Here is a 21,610-nt window from a genome sequence, read left to right as displayed (position 1 = left end):
CATATCAAAACAACACTAAATTAAAATGCACTTTTTGTACAGAACGCCACTACAATAGTTTAAAACAAATAAAGTGCACTTTTGTGCATGATGTCACTAAGATGACATATAAAAAAAAACACTAAATTAAAGTGCACTTTTTGTACAGAACGCCACTACAATAGTTTAAAACAAATAAAGTGCACTTTTGTGCATGATGTCACTAAGATGACATATCAAAACAACACTAAATTAAAGTGCACTTTTTGTACAGAACGCCACTACAATAGTTTAAAACAAATAAAGTGCACTTTTGTGCATGATGTCACTAAGATGACATATCAAAACAACACTAAATTAAAGTGCACTTTTTGTACAGAACGCCACTACAATAGTTTAAAACAAATAAAGTGCACTTTTGTGCATGATGTCACTAAGATGACATATCAAAACAACACTAAATTAAAGTGCACTTTTTGTACAGAACGCCACTACAATAGTTTAAAACAAATAAAGTGCACTTTTGTGCATGATGTCACTAAGATGACATATAAAAAAAAACACTAAATTAAAGTGCACTTTTTGTACAGAACGCCACTACAATAGTTTAAAACAAATAAAGTGCACTTTTGTGCATGATGTCACTAAGATGACATATCAAAAAAAACACTAAATTAAAGTGCACTTTTTGTACAGAACGCCACTACAATAGTTTAAAACAAATAAAGTGCACTTTTGTGCATGATGTCACTAAGATGACATATAAAAAAAAACACTAAATTAAAGTGCACTTTTTGTACAGAACGCCACTACAATAGTTTAAAACAAATGAAGTGCACTTTTGTGCATGATGTCACTAAGATGACATATCAAAACAACACTAAATTAAAGTGCACTTTTTGTACAGAACGCCACTACAATAGTTTAAAACAAATAAAGTGCACTTTTGTGCATGATGTCACTAAGATGACATATCAAAACAACACTAAATTAAAGTGCACTTTTTGTACAGAACGCCACTACAATAGTTTAAAACAAATAAAGTGCACTTTTGTGCATGATGTCACACAAGATATTTCAATAATAAAAATGAGCTGCATTATAGGAAATCAAATAGTGTATGTCCTTCACTATGTGGTAGGTTCCTGCGGACGTTATCTCCTTCTGTGTTGCGATCCGCTGCTCGGATCTGTACATATTCTGGTTTATTGTTCCATTTTAGTGTCACCCTGTTGTTTAACGTCTTTATTTCCTGTTTAGTCCGTCACCATGGTAGCTCATTAGTTCACCTGCCCCTTGTTATCTACGCACACCTGTTTTTCTTCTGATCACCTCCCTTATTTAAACTCGCCCCTTTTCGTTATTCATTCTCGGATCCTAATTTTTTCCACGCGCATCAGTGACGACTCTCAACCTTCGTATGTATTTCCTCGCTAGCTCTTACGCTAAGCCACTTGATATTCCAGCTTTCATGCTGAATGTTTTTGTTTACTTTTTTGTGTCCTCGTACCAAGTTTTTAGTTTTCCTTGTGTTTATCCTAGCTTTCACGCTAGCGTCTTTTGTTTACCTTTTCTCTTCACACCAGTGTTTTTTGTTTCTAGCCCTTTTATTATTAAATAAATACCTTTATCTTACCTGTGCTGTGTTCTGCTTCGACGCATCCACGGGAAAACAACACCGGCATTACCATGCCGAAGAAGAGTCCTCACATTCTGTTGTTGACTATTTATTTCATACGGTGTTGATGTGGAAATGGTTGTTTGGGCACTTTGTTGGTGTGGCACAGAATGGAGATGTTGACATGCGGAGTTTCAAGCACTTTTCATTCTCTAGCACAGGGGTGGGCATTACGTCGATCGCGATCAACTGGTCGATCTCGGAGGATGTGTCAGTCGATCTCAAGCCAGGCATTAAAAAATAGACATAAAAATGAGCAATCAATCAATCATACCAAGATTTCACTTTCGTCAGTTGTTTGACATTCTCGGCACCTGAGGATCTTGTGAGATGACGCTGGCTGCTGCGAGCTCATGTTTAAGAAAAAAATCACTAACAGGGCGGACGCAGAGAAACACATTTTATTTCTAGAGACTCCGTACCTACTGTCAAAACTCTAAAGACCGACTGCACAGTTCCTGTCTTCACCATAAAAGACCTGCTTCATCCTGCCTGTGCTAACAAAATAAGAGTCTCAGAAAGCTAGCGTGCACAAGCTAGCAAGCTACGGAGTTTGATGCCAATGTATTTCTCCCCCGCCCTCAGCGACCGCTTTCTCACTTGCTTGCCCACCCGCACACTCACTGACGTCACTCACCTGCTGCCAGACATTAAAGGGCCACACACATATGCTACTCTCATAACAAAGTGTTTAAAAAGGAGTATGCATGTTGGACAAATGAGATGCCAAATCCAACCACTTTCATGTGGTATTGGACAGAAAGGTGTCACGATCCGGTATGCGGATCGTTTATTGTTTTGCCGCTTATGTCTTTGTTCATGTTTAGTTCTGGACTCTGCCGATTCCTTGTGTTTGAGCACTTCCCCGTTTGTTTAGTCACCATGGCAACGTTTTGTGCTCCTCCTCACGGGCTCCTGTCACACCTGTTGTTGATTATCATTTGTGTATTTAAGTCCACCTGATTCCTCAGTTCGTCCTCGGTCCATTACTTGCTTTTCGCAACACGTCACGTTTGGTATCCTTCTGCCCTCGATTATTTTGTGCTAAGTTCCGCCTTAGCTTCACGTGCGTGTGGCACGTCGTTTAATGTTTTCTGTTTCCTGCTACGTTTTTAGCATTAGCTTTCCGTGCATTGGCACGCGCCTTGTTTTTCCCCTTTTTTGCACCAGTGTTCTTTTGTTTTATTATATTAAAACATATTCTTACCTGCAATCCTGCTGACTGGTAGTGTGTGCATCCACGAAGTGGCAACTCCGCGCAACAAGTGCGCCGAACGCGTGACAAAAGGAGGACTTTTTTTCTCCTCCATTTGAAAATGCGGACGTTATCAGCACCACTGTCTAATTCCAATCAATGCAAGTCATCAGAATCAGGTAATACACCAACTTATATTCTTGTCTTCATGAAAGAAAGGAATCTATGTGTGTTAAACATGCTTGTATTATCATTAAACACATTTAACTTGTTAACAAAAATGTCTCTTTCATAAATAAATAAATATAAATTATAAATAGGAATGAGGTAGATCTCCTCGACTTGGTCAATTGAAAAGTAGCTCGCCTGCAGAAAAAGTGTGAGCGCCCCTGCTCTAGCAGGTGACTTTTCAAATGATGCTACAAATTAGCAGTAATGCTACTTTTTGTAGCAACGCTTTTGCCGCATACTTGACCAATTACGGTTGTCTGTTCAACATTTTCCCGCTTGAAGCCAAACCACCACCAGACGATGGATCCCCTGCTATTTTTCTTGGGAATTAATTATTCTTCCTTCATTTGTTATTAGATTTGCACCTTCGTTCTCTCGTATTACCACTCGCACCACTCCGCTAGCATCACAGTTAACTTTACCCACATTGCTACTTCTCTGCTCCACGAGAGAGTGACGTTGTTACAGTATGTGACGTATGTAAGAAGGCGAGCTTCTTTTCGTTTTTGTGAGGAGAGACAAGAAAGAGTGAGACTAGCCTGAAGTGTAATGCCCGCAGCTAAAAACAACTACGTGAGAACATATACTCCAATACCAAAATATAGTCATTTTCTATATCGCACAGAGACAAACCCGCGATACATCGAGTATATTCCATATATCGCCCAGTCTTAGTTCATAGTGTGGTTGACTGATGGACGAGCAGCAGAGCAGGCAGGAGCTGCAGCATGTCCCTGAGCTTGGTTATTGATCCAGCTCCACACCTAGTTTGTATCCCGTATCACACGAATCAAGGTGCCGACATGAAGAAATGGAAATCTCTGCTCTTGCGAGTGTAGCCAACACACACAAACTATTGAAGCAGACATCAATTCATCATCTTCATCACATGCTCTCCGCACTTTTGTGGCAGAACGCTCCCGATGCTCCTCCACCTTCCACTCGCTTCATCTTTGGAGCTGCAGAATGGATTTTGCCGTGGGAGTACGTGCTTGTGTTAGAATGAACTTACAGCTGGGGGTTTTTTCCGCCATTTTGACATGTTTCTCTGAAAAGTTGACTAACAATATAACTTTCAATCATGAAGATAACGTATATTCCGGACCATAGGGCACACCGGACTATAAGGCGCACTAACGATAATCAGGTCTATTCATGTTTTTTTTTAGAGATGTCCGATAATATCGGACTATCGATATATTAAATGCTTTAAAATGTAATATCGGAAATTATCAGTAACGGTTTCAAAAAGTAAAATTCATGACTTTTTAAAACGCCGCTGTACGGAGTGGTGCACGGACGTAGGGAGAAGTACAGAGCGCCAATAAACCTTAAAGGCACTGCCTTTGTGTGTCGGCCCAATCACATAATATCTACGGCTTTTCACACACACACAAGTGAATGCAAGCATACTTGGTCAACAGCCATACAGGTCACACTGAGGGTGGCCGTATAAACAACTTCAACACTGTTACAAATATTCAAGATTCAATATTGTTTTATTGTCATATGCACAGTTAAGCAGACAGTTTTTGCTAGTCCACCCTTCAACAAGTCACACAGTACTTAGCTAAAAATAAGTGTAAATATGCGCCACACAGTGAACCCACACCAAACAAGAATGACAAACACTTCGGGAGAACATCCGCACCGTAACACAACATAAATTACCCAGAAATACCCAGAACCCCTTGCAGCACTAACTCTTCCGGGACGCTACAATATACAACCCCGTCCACCTCAACCTCCTCATGCTCTCTCAGGGGAGAGCATGTCCCGAATTCCAAGCTGCTGTTTTGAAGCATGTTAAAAAACATAATGCACTTTGTGACTCCAATTTTAAATATGGCAGTGCCATGTTGGCATTTGTTTTCCATAACTTGAGTTGATTTATTTTGGAAAACCTTGTTACATTGTTTAATGCATCCAGCGGGGCATCACAACAAAATTAGGCAAAACAATGTGTTCATTCCATGGGTGTATATATCGGTATCGGTTGGTATCGGAATCTGTAATTAAGAGTTGGAAAATATCGGATATCGGCAAAAAAGCCATTATCGGTCATCTTTATTGATTTTCATACAAAAGCACATTAAAGGGATCTTATTAATATTTTTTTCTAAATGTAAAAGACTTCCTTGTGGTCTACATAACATGTAATGGTGGTTCTTTCCTCAAAACGTTGCATAGATGATGTTTTACAGATCATCTTCAAGTCGCTTTCTGACAGTCTCTTCAGGATGCGCCGTTTTGTGGGCGGGTCTTATTTACGTGGCTCACCTTCGACAGCGTCTTCTCCCCGTCATCTTTGTTGTAGCGGTGTAGCGTGCAAGGACGGGAGTGGAAGAAGTGTCAAAAGATGGCGCTAACTGTTTTAATGACATTCTGACTTTACTTCAATCAATAACGGAGCAGCATCTCCTCATTTGTGGCTCACTAGTAAAACATCAACGCCGGAAATGTGTCCCGTGAAAAAACGTCTGACCGGAACTCTAATAAGTAAAGTTCCTTGAGTGAATAATGTAAACTCATGACACCGGTATGTTTTAGCACTTTCATAGCGAATTTACTGACAGATCTAAGTTAGAACTTTACACTACTTAATTTTAGAAATGGCAACAGCGGAGGATGAATTAGATGAGATAGTACTTTATTTATTCCGTCAGGAGAGTTCCTTCAGGAAAATTAAAAGTTAATTAAAAATGTCCCATAACAAGAAGACAGAGAAAAAGTAAAAGGTTATCAACTACGGTGTCACATTTTCAGGACATATGCAGATCCCAATTACAGATCAGCAGGTACCAGACGTTAAGTAAAGTTGTTTGCATAATATTGCAGGACAAAACACCAGATAGTGTCTGCTAATAGGTGCTCTTTTGCAGTCCTTATACACACACCATGATAATACTTTCATCTCTGACTACGGTAGCCGCAATGCACCCAAAATCCATCAAGGTGTGCGACTTCAGAGCTTACCAAAGTTGTAATGAAACATTTTGATAGATTTTTGAGTGCTGTGTGTAATGTTCTGTATTCTCAATGGAATATTTACAGTTTTGGTGTTGTTTACTGCTATTATATTGCAGTCTCCATGTATCGCTTATGTGTGACTGCCATCTACTGGTCACACATCATTACACCATGTAACAAAAAAAACTGCTTCGAGGTTGGTAAGCAGAACCAGAAATAATCCGTACGTAAAGCGCACTGTCGATTTTTCAAAACATGAAAGAACTTCAAGTGTGCTTTATAGCAGTGGTCCCCAACCACCGGGCTGCGGACCGCTACCGGGCTGCACAAGGAAAAAAAATAAATAAATAATAATATCCATCCATTTGCTACCATTTATTCCATTTGGGGTGACGGGGGGCGCTGGTGCCTATGTCAGCTACACTCGGGCAAAAGGCGGCGTACACCCTGGACAAGTCGCCACCTCATCAATAATTAATTATTAATCAACATAAAAAACACAATATATACATTATATATCGATATAGATCAATACAGTCTGTAAGCACACATGATTGTATTACTTTATGGAAACAAAAACAACTAAGGTTATATTATAAAGTATTGAGTTGAATTTTTGTTATTGACCAAATACTTATTTTCCACCATCATTTACAAATAAATTCTTTAAAATTCCTACAATGTGAATTCCTGCATTATTTTTTTTCACATTCTGTCTCTCACAGTTGAAGTGTACCTATGATGAAAATGACAGACCTCTGTCATCATTTGAAGTGGGAGAACTTGCACAATCGCTGGCTGACTAAATACTTTTTTGCCCCACTGTATGTATATATATATATATATATATATATATATATATATATATATATATATATATATATATATATATATATATATATATATATGAATGTGAGTGTGAATGGTGTCTGTCTAGCTGTGTTGGCCCTGCGATGAGGGCGACTTGTCCAGGGTGTAAAATGCCTTCCGCCCGATTGTAGCTGAGATAGGCGCCAGCGCCCCCCGCGACCCCAATCAGGGAATAAGCGGTAGAAAATGGATGGATGGATGGATGGATATATATATGTATATACTGTATATATGAATGTGAGTGTGAATGGTGTCCGTCTATCTGTGTTGGCCCTGCGATGAGGTGGTGACTTGTCCAGGGTGTACACTGCCTTCCGCCCGATTCTTAGCTGAGATAGGCACCAGCGTCCACTGCGACCCCAAAGGGAATATGCGGTAGGAAAAATATATATATATATATAAACAGGGCTTCACGGTGGCAGAGGGGTTAGTGCGTCTGCCTCACAATACGAAGGTCCTGCAGTCCTGGGATCAAATCCAGGCTCGGGATCTTTCTGTGTGGAGTTTGCATGTTCTCCCCGTGAATGCGTGGGTTCCCTCCGGGTACTCCGGCTTCCTCCCACCTCCAAAGACATGCACCTGGGGATAGGCCCCTCCCACCTCCAAAGACATGCACCTGGGGATAGGCCCCTCCCACCTCCAAAGACATGCACCTGGGGATAGGCCCCTCCCACCTCCAAAGACATGCACCTGGGGATAGGTTGATTGGCAACACTAAATGGTCCCTAGTGTGTGAATGTGAGTGTGAATGTTGTCTGTCTATCTGTGTTGGCCCTGCGATGAGGTGGCGACTTGTCCAGGGTGTACCCCGCCTTCCGCCCGATTGTAGCTGAGATAGGCGCCAGCGCCCCCCGCAACCCCAAAAGGGAACAAGCGGTAGAAAATGGATGGATATATAAACATATATATATATATATATATATATATATATATATATACAGTATATATATATGTGTGTGTGTGTGTGTGTGTGTCTATGTATATTTACTATACAGGCGATCTGCTTTTTGCCCCTGGCCAATATTTTTTAGCCCAATATGGCCCTTAAGTCAGTGGTCCCCAACCACCTTTTTTTATTAAATCAACATAAAAAACATAATATACACTTACAAATAGTGCACAAACCACAAAAAAACTCCCCTTTTCATGACAAAAACGTCCCTTTTTCCTGACAAAGAAGAAGAAAAAAAAAAGAAAAAAAAAGGACACCCCCCCCGGGCCGTGGGACAAATTATTAAGTGTTGACCGGTCTGCGGATACAAAAAGGTTGGGGACCACTGCCTTAAGTGACAAAGTTTGGACACCCCTGCTCTAAAGTGCCAGTACTTTCACTTCATTACAAAATTGAGGCAACTTCGTCACCTCTGGTTTACATTTAGATCCGGAGCTTGAACGCTACTGGCGCTAGTTAACCAGAATGTAGCATTTTCTTCTTTTCGATCCATTACCACATCGCTAAAGAATAAGGACTGTGCACGGAAGACACGCAGCGTGTGGCCTACATGGCTTAAGAGAGGGAGCTTGGAAACTGGGACTTCACAGGTTGGTGTGAAAATAGAAATCAAAGTGAGTTAGTGCATGGAAAGTACTGACTCCCTTAGTACGTGCACAATGTGTTCCAGCTCCTTTTGTACTTCTGCCCCCCGAAGGCTCACATGGTGCTGCTGCTGCTTAGCATTCAGTCCACTTCAAACACTCAGCCCAGGGTTCATTCTCTCCTAATTGGATGTTCATTAAGCTACATGGAACGCCTCCGGGGAGCCTTGCTCACCGCCAAGGGGGCCTGTCTGTGTTCTGATGCGGGCTGTTCACTTGTGTGCCTGAAGTCACCGATCAGGAAGGAAATGATGGGGTTCAATTGAGATGAACGTTGGCGTAGACTCCCTTGCAGCCATTGTCGACATGGTTGTTTGCAAGTAGATGTAAAAAGACACATTGAGGCATTTTGACCTGTATCGAGGGTTAAATTAGAGAGGTCAGTATTCATGAGTAGTCAGTTGGAAGCGTGTCTTAATGAAATTAAACAATGGATGTCCGCTAACTTTTTGCAACTTAATGCCAAAAAAACGGAAATGCTGATTATCGGTCCTGCTAGACACCGACCTCTATTTAATAATACAACTTTAACATTTGACAACCAAATAATAAAACAAGGTGACTCTGTAAAAAATCTGGGTATTATCTTCGACCCAACTCTCTCCTTTGAGTCACACATTAAAAGCGTTACTAAAACGGCCTTCTTTCATCTCCGTAATATCGCTAAAATTCGCTCCATTTTGTCCACTAAAGACGCCGAGATCATTATCCATGCGTTTGTTACGTCTCGTCTCGATTACTGTAACGTATTATTTTCGGGTCTCCCTATGTCTAGCATTAAAAGATTACAGTTGGTACAAAATGCGGCTGCTAGACTTTTGACAAGAACAAGAAAGTTTGATCATATTACGCCTGTACTGGCTCACCTGCACTGGCTTCCTGTGCACTTAAGATGTGACTTTAAGGTTTTACTACTTACGTATAAAATACTACACGGTCTAGCTCCAGCCTATCTTGCCGATTGTATTGTACCGTATGTCCCGGCAAGAAATCTGCGTTCAAAAGACTCCGGCTTATTAGTGATTCCTAGAGCTCAAAAAAAGTCTGCGGGCTATAGAGCGTTTTCCGTTCGGGCTCCAGTACTCTGGAATGCCCTCCCGGTAACAGTTCGAGATGCTACCTCAGTAGAAGCATTAAGTCTCATCTTAAAACTCATCTGTATACTCTAGCCTTTAAATAGACCTCCTTTTTAGACCAGTTGATCTGCCGCTTCTTTTCTTTCTCCTATGTCCCCCCCTCCCTTGTGGAGGGGGTCCGGTCCGATGACCATGGATGAAGTACTGACTGTCCAGAGTCGAGACCCAGGATGGACCGCTCGTCGGGACCCAGGATGGACCGCTCGCCTGTATCGGTTGGGGACATCTCTACGCTGCTGATCCGCTTGAGATGGTTTCCTGTGGACGGGACTCTCACTGCTGTCTTGGAGCCACTATGGATTGAACTTTCACAGTATCATGTTAGACCCGCTCGACATCCATTGCTTTCGGTCCCCTAGAGGGGGGGGGGTTGCCCACATCTGAGGTCCTCTCCAAGGTTTCTCATAGTCAGCATTGTCGCTGGCGTCCCACTGAATGTGAATTCTCCCTGCCCACTGGGTGTGAGTTTTCCTTGCCCTTTTGTGGGTTCTTCCGAGGATGTTGTAGTCGTAATGATTTGTGCAGTCCTTTGAGACATTTGTGATTTGGGGCTATATAAATAAACATTGATTGATTGATTGATTGATGAGTATTTGTACTGCAGTGTCATGCTCAAGAGAACTTGCACCAGAACTGCAACGCGTCCTTGTTGTGTTCATCCACTGGAGAACGGAGCAAAGGAAGAGATGGAGTAACTTCATTAATCATGCTAAGTGTCAGCTTCAAGGAGAACCACCCCCAGTACCCTCAGTAGGGTTAGAGTTCATTTTTTCAATCTTGTAGTTCCCGTCAATGCAGAATGCCATCAGGGCCAATTGAGAAGATGGCAGACATATGGTTTCCCTAGATGAACATAAATGGAATGCTGGTAGCAACACTTACGAATGTCTTTTACAGGAAAGAATGTTGGTCACGACTTTGTCCTCATTAGTCACGTCTGGATTCTGTTGGCACTGTGGATCTGATTTTTATTTGAAAAGTATGTATAAAAAGTGGAATAGAAGAGCAAACTGGTGAAATCTAACGGGAAAAAGTTTTTTCATATAGACATTTTATAATTCAATCAATCAATCAATGTTTATTTATATAGCCCCAAATCACAAATGTCCCAAAGGACTGCACAAATCATTACGACTACAACATCCTCGGAAGAACCCACAAAAGGGCAAGGAAAACTCACACCCAGTGGGCAGGGAGAATTCACATTCAGTGGGACGCCAGCGACAATGCTGACTATGAGAAACCTTGGAGAGGACCTCAGATGTGGGCAACCCCCCCCCTCTAGGGGACCGAAAGCAATGGATGTCGAGCGGGTCCAACATGATACTGTGAAAGTTCAATCCATAGTGGCTCCAAGACAGCAGCGAGAGTCCCGTCCACAGGAAACCATCTGAAGCGGATCAGCAGCGTAGAGATGTCCCCAACCGATACAGGCGAGCGGTCCATCCTGGGTCCCAACGAGCGGTCCATCCTGGGTCTCGACTCTGGACAGTCAGTACTTCATCCATGGTCATCGGACCGGACCCCCTCCACAAGGGAGGGGGGGACATAGAAGAAAGAAAAGAAGCGGCAGATCAACTGGTCTAAAAAGGAGGTCTATTTAAAGGCTAGAGTATACAAATGAGTTTTAAGATGAGACTTAAATGCTTCTACTGAGGTAGCATCTCGAACTGTTACCGGGAGGGCATTCCAGAGTATTGGAGCCCGAACGGAAAACGCTGTATAGCCCGCAGACTTTTTTTGAGCTCTAGGAATCACTAATAAGCCGGAGTCTTTTGAACGCAGATTTCTTGCCGGGACATACGGTACAATACAATCGGCAAGATAGGCTGGAGCTAGACCGTGTAGTATTTTATACGTAAGTAGTAAAACCTTAAAGTCACATCTTAAGTGCACAGGAAGCCAGTGCAGGTGAGCCAGTATAGGTATATATGTATGTATATATGTATATAAAGGTACATACAGTATAGGTATATATGTATGTATATATGTATATAAAGGTATATACAGTACAGGCGTAATATGATCAAACTTTCTTGTTCTTGTCAAAAGTCTAGCAGCCGCATTTTGTACCAACTGTAATCTTTTAATGCTAGACATGGGGAGACCCGAAAATAATACGTTACAGTAGTCGAGACGAGACGTAACAAACGCATGGATAATGATCTCGGCGTCTTTAGTGGACAAAATGGAGCGAATTTTAGCGATATTACGGAGATGAAAGAAGGCCGTTTTAGTAACGCTTTTAATGTGTGACTCAAAGGAGAGAGTTGGGTCGAAGATAATACCCAGATTTTTTACAGAGTCACCTTGTTTTATTATTTGGTTGTCAAATGTTAAAGTTGTATTATTAAATAGAGGTCGGTGTCTAGCAGGACCGATAATCAGCATTTCCGTTTTTTTGGCATTAAGTTGCAAAAAGTTAGCGGACATCCATTGTTTAATTTCATTAAGACACGCTTCCAACTGACTACAGTCCGGCATGTTGGTCAGCTTTAGGGGCATGTAGAGTTGGGTGTCATCAACATAACAGTGAAAGCTAATACCGTATTTGCGTATGATGTCACCTAGCGGCAGCATGTAGATGCTGAAGAGTACAGGGCCAAGGACCGAACCCTGTATATGGATATTTGTATATATGTATACGTATATATATATATATATATATACACATTATACATATGTTTATATGTACATTATATGTATGTATATAGATAAAAAGTATTGATTTTGAATCGAAAGTAGAGTCTGAATGTAATTGTTACCCCCAAGAATCGAATCATGCGGTGCCCAGACATGGCTCCAACTCGCTTTCATTTTTCATTTTGCGGCCCTCGGTGGGAAAAAGTTTGGACACCCTTGCTCTAAGACCCCCTTCTCCTTGCTTCTTAATTAATTGGTACACCTTTAATTACTGGCACACAAGCGTGAATATCAAGTTAATCATTGTTCAAATGCAGAGTTGGAAAAAGAGGTACTTCATACCTTTTTATTATTTAATTATTATAATTAGTTTGTCTTTTGGGTGCTCCAGGCAAACATTTTTCTACATAAATGTCCATTTATGAAAGCATGGCCCACATTTTCTAATTGGCTTAATTGGTTTAAAATTATCAATTAAATCTTGAAGAATGATTAAGAGTACAAAAGCCCTTAAATTGATATATCTGTCAAAAAACATTTAAAATGATTTATGTCGCCCTTCACTCAGTTGTTAGAGTGTCTGGGATCAGTAGTTTGTAGTTTTATTGATGATACATTTTGCATGAAAAATGGCTTTTTGACCCGTTAAGCTTTATAATTGTCCCTGATCACTGTTTTTCCATTAAGATTTGCAATATTATATCCTTGGTAACGGGCTTCACGGTGGCAGAGGGGTTAGTGCGTCTGCCTCATAATACTAAGGTCCTGAGTAGTCCTGGGTTCAATACTGTGACTGCGTGGGTTCCCTCCGGCTTCCTCCCACCTCCAAAGACATGCACCTGGGGATAGGCCCCTCCCACCTCCAAAGACAAGCACCTGGGAATAGGCCCCTCCCACCTCCAAAGACATGCACCTGGGGATAGGGCCCTCCCCCCTCCAGAGACAAGCACCAGGGGATAGGCCCCTTCCACCTCCAAGGACATGCACCTGGGGATAGGCCCCTCCCACCTCCAAAGACATGCACCTGGGGATAGGCCCCTCCCCCCTCCAGAGACAAGCACCTGGGGATAGGCCCCTTCCACCTCCAAGGACATGCACCTGGGGATAGGCCCCTCCCACCTCCAAAGACATGCACCTGGGGATAGGCCCCTCCCACCTCCAAAGACATGCACCTGGGGATAGGCCCCTCCCATCTCCAAAGACATCCACCTGGGGATAGGCCCCTCCCACCTCCAAAGACATGCACCTGGAGATAGGCCCCTCCCACCTCCAAAGACATGCACCTGGGGATAGGCCCCTCCCACCTCCAAAGACATGCACCTGGGGATAGGCCCCTCCCACCTCCAAAGACATGCACCTGGGGATAGGCCCCTCCCACCTCCAAAGACATGCACCTGGGGATAGGCCCCTCCCATCTCCAAAGACATCCACCTGGGGATAGGCCCCTCCCACCTCCAAAGACATGCACCTGGGGATAGGCCCCTCCCACCTCCAAAGACATGCACCTGGGGATAGGCCCCTCCCACCTCCAAAGACACGCACCTGGGGATAGGCCCCTCCCACCTCCAAAGACATGCACCTGGGGATAGGCCCCTCCCACCTCCAAAGACATGCACCTGGGGATAGGCCCCTCCCACCTCCAAAGACATGCACCTGGGGATAGGTTGATTGGCAACACTAAATGGTCCCTAGTGTGTGAATGTTGTCTGTCTATCTGTGTTGGCCCTGTGATGAGGTGGCGACTTGTCCCGGGTGTACCCTGCCTTCCGCCCGATTGTAGCTGAGATAGGCACCAGTGCTCCCCCGCAACCCCAAAAGGGAATAAGCGGTAGAAAATGGATAAACGGACTGAGCCACAGGTGTCAAACTCAAGGCCTGGGGGCCCGGGACATCTTTAACCGCCCTTAAATGGGTAGGTTGTGAGTTCAAATCCCGGCTGAGTCATACCAAAGACTTTAAAAATGGGAGCCATTACCTCCCTGCTTGGCACTCAGCATCAAGGCTTGGAATTGGGGGTTAAATCACTATGGGGCGGCATGGCGTAGTGGGTAGAGCGGATTTGTCAGAAACCTGAGGGTTGCAGGCTCACTTCCCACCTATTGACATCCAAATCACTGCCGTAGTGTCCTTGGGCAGGGACACTTCACCCTTGCCCCTGGTGCCGCTCACACTGGTGAATGAATGAATGATGGTGTTTTTCGGAGGGGCCGTAGGCGCAAACTGGCAGCCACGCTTCCGTCAGTCTACCCCAGGGCAGCTGTGGCTACAGATGTAGCTTACCACCACCAGGTGTGAATGAATGATGGGTTCCCACTTCTCTGTGAGCACTTTGAGTGTTTGATAATACAGAAACACGATATAAATCTAATCCAGTGGTTCTCAACCTTTTTTCAGTGATGTACCCCTGTGAACATGTTTTTAATTCAAGCATTTTTAGTTGAAAAAAAGAGATAAAGAAGTAAAATACAGCACTATGTCATCACTTTCTGATTTATTAAATTGTATAACAGTGCAAAAATATTGCTCATTTGTAGTGGTCTTTCTTCAACTATTTGGAAAAAAGATATAAAATAAGTAAAAACTTGTTGAAAAATAAACAAGTGATTCAATGATAAATGCAGATTTCTCCACATAGAAGTAATCATCAACTTAAAGAGCCCTCTTTGGGGATTGTAATAGAGATCCATCTGGATTCATCAACTTACTTCTAAACATTTCTTCACAAAAACAGAAATCTTTAACATCAATATTTATGGAACATGTCCACAAAAAATCTAGCTGTCAACACTGAATATTGCATTGTTGTATTTCTTTTCACACTTCATGAACTTACATTCATATTTTGTTGAAGTATTATTCAATAAATATATTTATAAAGGATTTTTTCAAATTGTTGCTATTTTTAGAATATTTAAAAAAAATCTCACGTACCCCTTGGCATACCTTCAAGTACCCCCATTTGAGAACCACTGATCTATCCATCCATCAATCCATTTTCTACCGCTTATTCCCTTTTGGGGTCGCTGGTGCCTATCTCAGCTACAATTGGGCGGAAGGCAGGGTACACCCTGGACAAGTCGCGACCATAGACAGACAACATTCACACACTAGGGACCATTTAGTGTTGCCTATCTACCTATTTCCAGGTGCATGTCTTTGGAGGAAGCCAAGTACTCGGAGGGAACCCACGCAGTCACGGGGAGAACATGCAAACTCCACACAGAAAGATCCATAGCCCGGGATTCCTAGAGCCCAAAAAAAGTCTGCGGGCTATAGAGCGTTTTCCGTTCGGGCTCCAGTACTCTGGAATGCCCTCCCGGTAACAGTTCGAGATGCTACCTCAGTAGAAGCATTTAAGTCTCACCTTAAAACTCATCTGTATACTCTAGCCTATAAATAGACCTCCTGTTTAGACCAGTTGATCTGCCGCTTCTCTTCTTTCTCCTATGTCCCCCCCTCCCTTGTGGAGGGGGGGTCCGGTCCGATGACCATGGATGAAGTACTGGCTGTCCAGAGTCGGGACCCAGGATGGACCGCTCTCCTGTGTATCAGTTGGGAACATCTCTACGCTGCTGATCCGCCTCCGCTTGAGATGGTTTCCTGTGGACGGGACTCTCGCTGCTGTCTTGGATCCGCTTTGAACTGAACTCTCGCGGCTGTGTTGGAGCCACTATGGATTGAACTTTCACAGTATCATGTTAGACCCGCTCCACATCCATTGCTTTCGATCCCCTAGGAGGGGGGTTGCCCACATCTGAGGTCCTCTCCAAGGTTTCTCATAGTCAGCATTGTCACTGGCGTCCCACTGGATGTGAATTCTCCCTGCCCACTGGGTGTGAGTTTTCCTTGCCCTTTTGTGGGTTCTTCCGAGGATGTTGTAGTCGTAATGATTTGTGCAGTCCTTTGAGACATTTGTGATTTGGGGCTATATAAATAAACATTGATTGATTGATTGAACCCAGACTACTCAGGACCTTCGTATTGTGAGCCAGACGCACTAACCCCTCTGCCACCGTGAAGCCCACCACTGATCTAATCCATTATTATTATTATTATTATTATTATTATTATTATCAAAAATGATTCCTGGCCACCGCTGCTGCTCACTGCTCCCCTCACCTCCCAGGGTGTGAACAAGGGTGATGGGTCAAATGCAGAGGATAATTTCACCACAACTAGTGTGTGTGTGACAATCATTGTTACTTTAACTTGTTTTTTTATATATATATATTTATTTGTATTATTATAATTTCTTAATATTTAATACTCTATATGTGTTTTTTTTGTGAATTATAAATGTATGTTTCAAATAAAAAATAAAAATTGTCTTCCGGGTCTAACCTCCTACGTCACGCTCTAATCCCCAAAAGAGAGCCGGCGTGCCGATGACGTCATCTGCGCGCCGCACGTTGGCGTCTTGAAGCGAGGCCACGCGGTCGTGTCGTGTCGGCCTCACTCAGCCCGCGTGCCGCCCACGTCGAGCGGATGAGAGAAGCATGTTTCCACACACACGCAACGTGTCCGCGCGCCCACAAGCCGACAAAGTGAGCGCAGGAGCCGACGTCACGCCGCACGTCGCATTAGACCTCCGGCCTTTATCGGCGTCCAGGTGGCAGGCTGAGGGACTCCCGGCCCGCCAACACAAGCACACTTCCACTTCTTACCGCTTGTCCTTCTATTACTGCGTGTCCTGAGTACTCAACTGCCGACACATCACAACCACTAAAGTTCTGCTCAGCAACTTTGTAAGTATGGCAGACAGCTGGCCGGTCAACTGTTGTTACTATGACGTGTTGGCTTGGGGGGGGAACAGCCATCCATTTTATACCGCTTACAGTCATAGCTGGTGTATTAGTGTTGGCTTGGGGGGGAACAGCCATCCATTTTATACCGCTTACAGTCATAGCTGGTGTATTAGTGTTGGCTTGGGGGGAACAGCCATCCATTTTATACCGCTTACAGTCATAGCTGGTGTATTAGTGTTGGCTAGGGGGGGAACAGCCATCCATTTTATACCGCTTACAGTCATAGGTGGTGTGTTAGTGTTGGCTTGGTGGGGAACAGCCATCCATCCATTTTCTACCGCTTGCAGTCATAGGTGGTGTATTAGTGTTGGCTTGGGGGGGAACAGCCATCCATTTCCTACCGCTTACAGTCATAGTTGGTGTATTAGTGTTGGCCTGATGGGGAACATGCATCCGTCCATCCATTTTCTACCGCTTACAGTCATAGGTGATGTATTAGTGTTGGCTTGATGGGGAACATGCATCCATCCATTTCCTACCGCTTACAGTCATAGGAGGTGTATTAGTGTTGGCTTGATATGGAACATGCATCCATCCATTTTCTACCGCTTACAGTCATAGTTGGTGTATTAGTGTTGGCCTGATGGGGAACATGCATCCGTCCATCCATTTTCTACCGCTTACAGTCATAGGTGATGTATTAGTGTTGGCTTGATGGGGAACATGCATCCATCCATTTCCTACCGCTTACAGTCATAGGAGGTGTATTAGTGTTGGCTTGATATGGAACATGCATCCATCCATTTTCTACCGCTTACAGTTATAGGAGGTGTATTAGTGTTGGCTTGATGGGGAACATGCATCCATCCATTTTCTACCGCTTACAGTTATAGCTGGTGTATAAGTGTTGGCTTGATGGGGAACATGCATCCATCCATCCATTTTCTACCGCTTACAGTCATAGCTGGTGTATTAGTGTTGGCTTGGGGGGGAACAGCCATCCATTTTATACCGCTTACAGTCATAGCTGGTGTATTAGTGTTGGCTAGGGGGGGAACAGCCATCCATTTTATACCGCTTACAGTCATAGCTGGTGTATTAGTGTTGGCTTGGGGGGGAACAGCCATCCATTTTATACCGCTTACAGTCATAGGTGGTGTGTTAGTGTTGGCTTGGTGGGGAACAGCCATCCATCCATTTTCTACCGCTTGCAGTCATAGGTGGTGTATTAGTGTTGGCTTGGGGGGGAACAGCCATCCATTTCCTACCGCTTACAGTCATAGTTGGTGTATTAGTGTTGGCCTGATGGGGAACATGCATCCGTCCATCCATTTTCTACCGCTTACAGTCATAGGTGATGTATTAGTGTTGGCTTGATGGGGAACATGCATCCATCCATTTCCTACCGCTTACAGTCATAGGAGGTGTATTAGTGTTGGCTTGATATGGAACATGCATCCATCCATTTTCTACCGCTTACAGTCATAGTTGGTGTATTAGTGTTGGCCTGATGGGGAACATGCATCCGTCCATCCATTTTCTACCGCTTACAGTCATAGGTGATGTATTAGTGTTGGCTTGATGGGGAACATGCATCCATCCATTTCCTACCGCTTACAGTCATAGGAGGTGTATTAGTGTTGGCTTGATATGGAACATGCATCCATCCATTTTCTACCGCTTACAGTCATAGGAGGTGTATTAGTGTTGGCTTGATATGGAACATGCATCCATCCATTTTCTACCGCTTACAGTTATAGCTGGTGTATAAGTGTTGGCTTGATGGGGAACATGCATCCATCCATCCATTTTCTACCGCTTACAGTCATAGGAGGTGTATTAGTGTTGGCTTGATATGGAACATGCATCCATCCATTTTCTACCGCTTACAGTCATAGGAGGTGTATTAGTGTTGGCTTGATGGGGAACATGCATCCATCCATTTTCTACCGCTTAGTTATAGCTGGTGTATAAGTGTTGGCTTGATGGGGAACATGCATCCATCCATTTTCTACCGCTTACAGTCATAGGAGGTGTATTAGTGTTGGCTTGATGGGGAACATGCATCCATCCATTTTCTACCGCTTACAGTTATAGCTGGTGTATAAGTGTTGGCTTGATGGGGAACATGCATCCATCCATTTTCTACCGCTTACAGTCATAGGTGGTGTATTAGTGTTGGCTTGATATGGAACATGCATCCATCCATTATCTACCGCTTACAGTCATAGGAGGTGTATTAGTGTTGGCTTGATGGGGAACATGCATCCATCCATTTTCTACCGCTTAGTTATAGCTGGTGTATAAGTGTTGGCTTGATGGGGAACATGCATCCATCCATTTTCTACCGCTTACAGTTATAGCTGGTGTATAAGTGTTGGCTTGATGGGGAACATGCATCCATCCATTTTCTACCGCTTACAGTCATAGGTGGTGTATTAGTGTTGGCTTGATGGGGAACATGCATCCATCCATTTTCTACCGCTTACAGGTATAGCTGGTGTATAAGTGTTGGCTTGATATGGAACATGCATCCATCCATTTTCTACCGCTTACAGTTATAGCTGGTGTATAAGTGTTGGCTTGATGGGGAACATGCATCCATCCATTTTCTACCGCTTACAGTTATAGCTGGTGTATAAGTGTTGGCTTGATGGGGAACATGCATCCATCCATTTTCTACCGCTTACAGTTATAGCTGGTGTATAAGTGTTGGCTTGATGGGGAACATGCATCCTTCCATCCTTTTTCTACCGCTTACAGTCATAGGTGTATTAGTGTTGGCTTGGTGGGGAACATGCATCCATCCATTTTCTACCGCTTACAGTTATAGCTGGTGTATAAGTGTTGGCTTGATGGGGAACATGCATCCATCCATTTCCTACCGCTTACAGTCATAGGAGGTGTATTAGTGTTGGCTTGATATGGAACATGCATCCATCCATTTTCTACCGCTTACAGGTATAGCTGGTGTATAAGTGTTGGCTTGATGGGGAACATGCATCCATCCATTTTCTACCGCTTACAGTTATAGCTGGTGTATAAGTGTTGGCTTGATGGGGAACATGCATCCATCCATTTCCTACCGCTTACAGTCATAGGTGGTGTATTAGTGTTGGCTTGATCGGGAACATGCATCCATCCATCCATTTACTACCGCTTAGTCATAGGAGGTGTATTAGTGTTGGCTTGATATGGAACATGCATCCATCCATTTTCTACCGCTTACAGTCATAGGAGGTGTATTAGTGTTGGCTTGATATGGAACATGCATCCATCCATTTTCTACCACTTACAGTCATAGGAGGTGTATAAGTGTTGGCTTGATGGGGAACATGCATCCATCCATTTTCTACCGCTTACAGTCATAGGAGGTATATTAGTGTTGGCTTGATATGGAACATGCATCCATCCATTTGCTACCGCTTACAGTTATAGCTGGTGTATAAGTGTTGGCTTGATGGGGAACATGCATCCATCCATTTTCTACCGCTTACAGTTGTAGCTGGTGTATAAGTGTTGGCTTGATGGGGAACATGCATCCGTCCATCCATTTTCTACCGCTTACAGTCATAGGAGGTGTATTAGTGTTGGCTTGATATGGAACATGCATCCATCCATTTTCTACCGCTTACAGTTATAGCTGGTGTATAAGTGTTGGCTTGATGGGGAACATGCATCCTTCAATCCATTTTCTACCGCTTACAGTCATAGGAGGTGTATTAGTGTTGGCTTGATATGGAACATGCATCCATCCATTTTCTACCGCTTACAGTTATAGCTGGTGTATAAGTGTTGGCTTGATGGGGAACATGCATCCATCCATTTTCTACCACTTACAGTCATAGGAGGTGTATTAGTGTTGGCTTGATATGGAACATGCATCCATCCATTTTCTACCGCTTACAGTCATAGGAGGTGTATTAGTGTTGGCTTGATATGGAACATGCATCCATCCATTTTCTACCGCTTACAGTTATAGCTGGTGTATAAGTGTTGGCTTGATGGGGAACATGCATCCATCCATTTTCTACCGCTTACAGTCATAGGTGGTGTATTAGTGTTGGCTTGATGGGGAACATGCATCCATCCATTTTCTACCGCTTACAGTCATAGGAGGTGTATTAGTGTTGGCTTGATATGGAACATGCATCCATCCATTTTCTACCGCTTACAGTCATAGGAGGTGTATTAGTATTGGCTTGATGGGGAACATGCATCCATCCATTTTCTACCGCTTACAGTCATAGGAGGTGTATTAGTGTTGGCTTGATATGGAACATGCATCCATCCATTTTCTACCGCTTACAGTCATAGGAGGTGTATTAGTGTTGGCTTGATATGGAACATGCATCCATCCATTTTCTACCGCTTACAGTCATAGGAGGTGTATTAGTGTTGGCTTGATGGGGAACATGCATCCATCCATTTTCTACCGCTTACAGTCATAGGAGGTGTATTAGTGTTGGCTTGATATGGAACATGCATCCATCCATTTTCTACCGCTTACAGTTATAGGAGGTGTATTAGTGTTGGCTTGATATGGAACATGCATCCATCCATTTTC

General features: G+C 43.4%; 1 protein-coding gene across 5 annotated transcripts in view; it reads left to right on the top strand.

Moving 5' to 3' along the window:
- Positions 1–21,610, top strand: part of LOC133562861 (tetraspanin-18B-like) — a 231,359-nt gene that overhangs the window by 149,138 nt on the left and 60,611 nt on the right. Inside the window, exon 1 of one of the 5 annotated variants that reach the window (XM_061916668.1) lies at positions 16,711–17,043. The exons of the other annotated variants lie outside the window; for them this stretch is intronic. The gene's annotated coding sequence lies outside the window, so the exon portion shown is untranslated. Of the gene's footprint in view, positions 1–16,710; positions 17,044–21,610 lie in introns of those variants that run through there. 5 annotated transcript variants of the gene reach the window in all.

This window comes from Nerophis ophidion, linkage group LG12 (genome assembly GCF_033978795.1).
Source record: "Nerophis ophidion isolate RoL-2023_Sa linkage group LG12, RoL_Noph_v1.0, whole genome shotgun sequence".
Taxonomy (NCBI): Eukaryota; Metazoa; Chordata; class Actinopteri; order Syngnathiformes; family Syngnathidae; genus Nerophis; species Nerophis ophidion.
The sequence above is the reverse complement of the archived record's forward strand: the minus strand, read 5'-3'. Positions and strand labels throughout refer to the sequence as shown.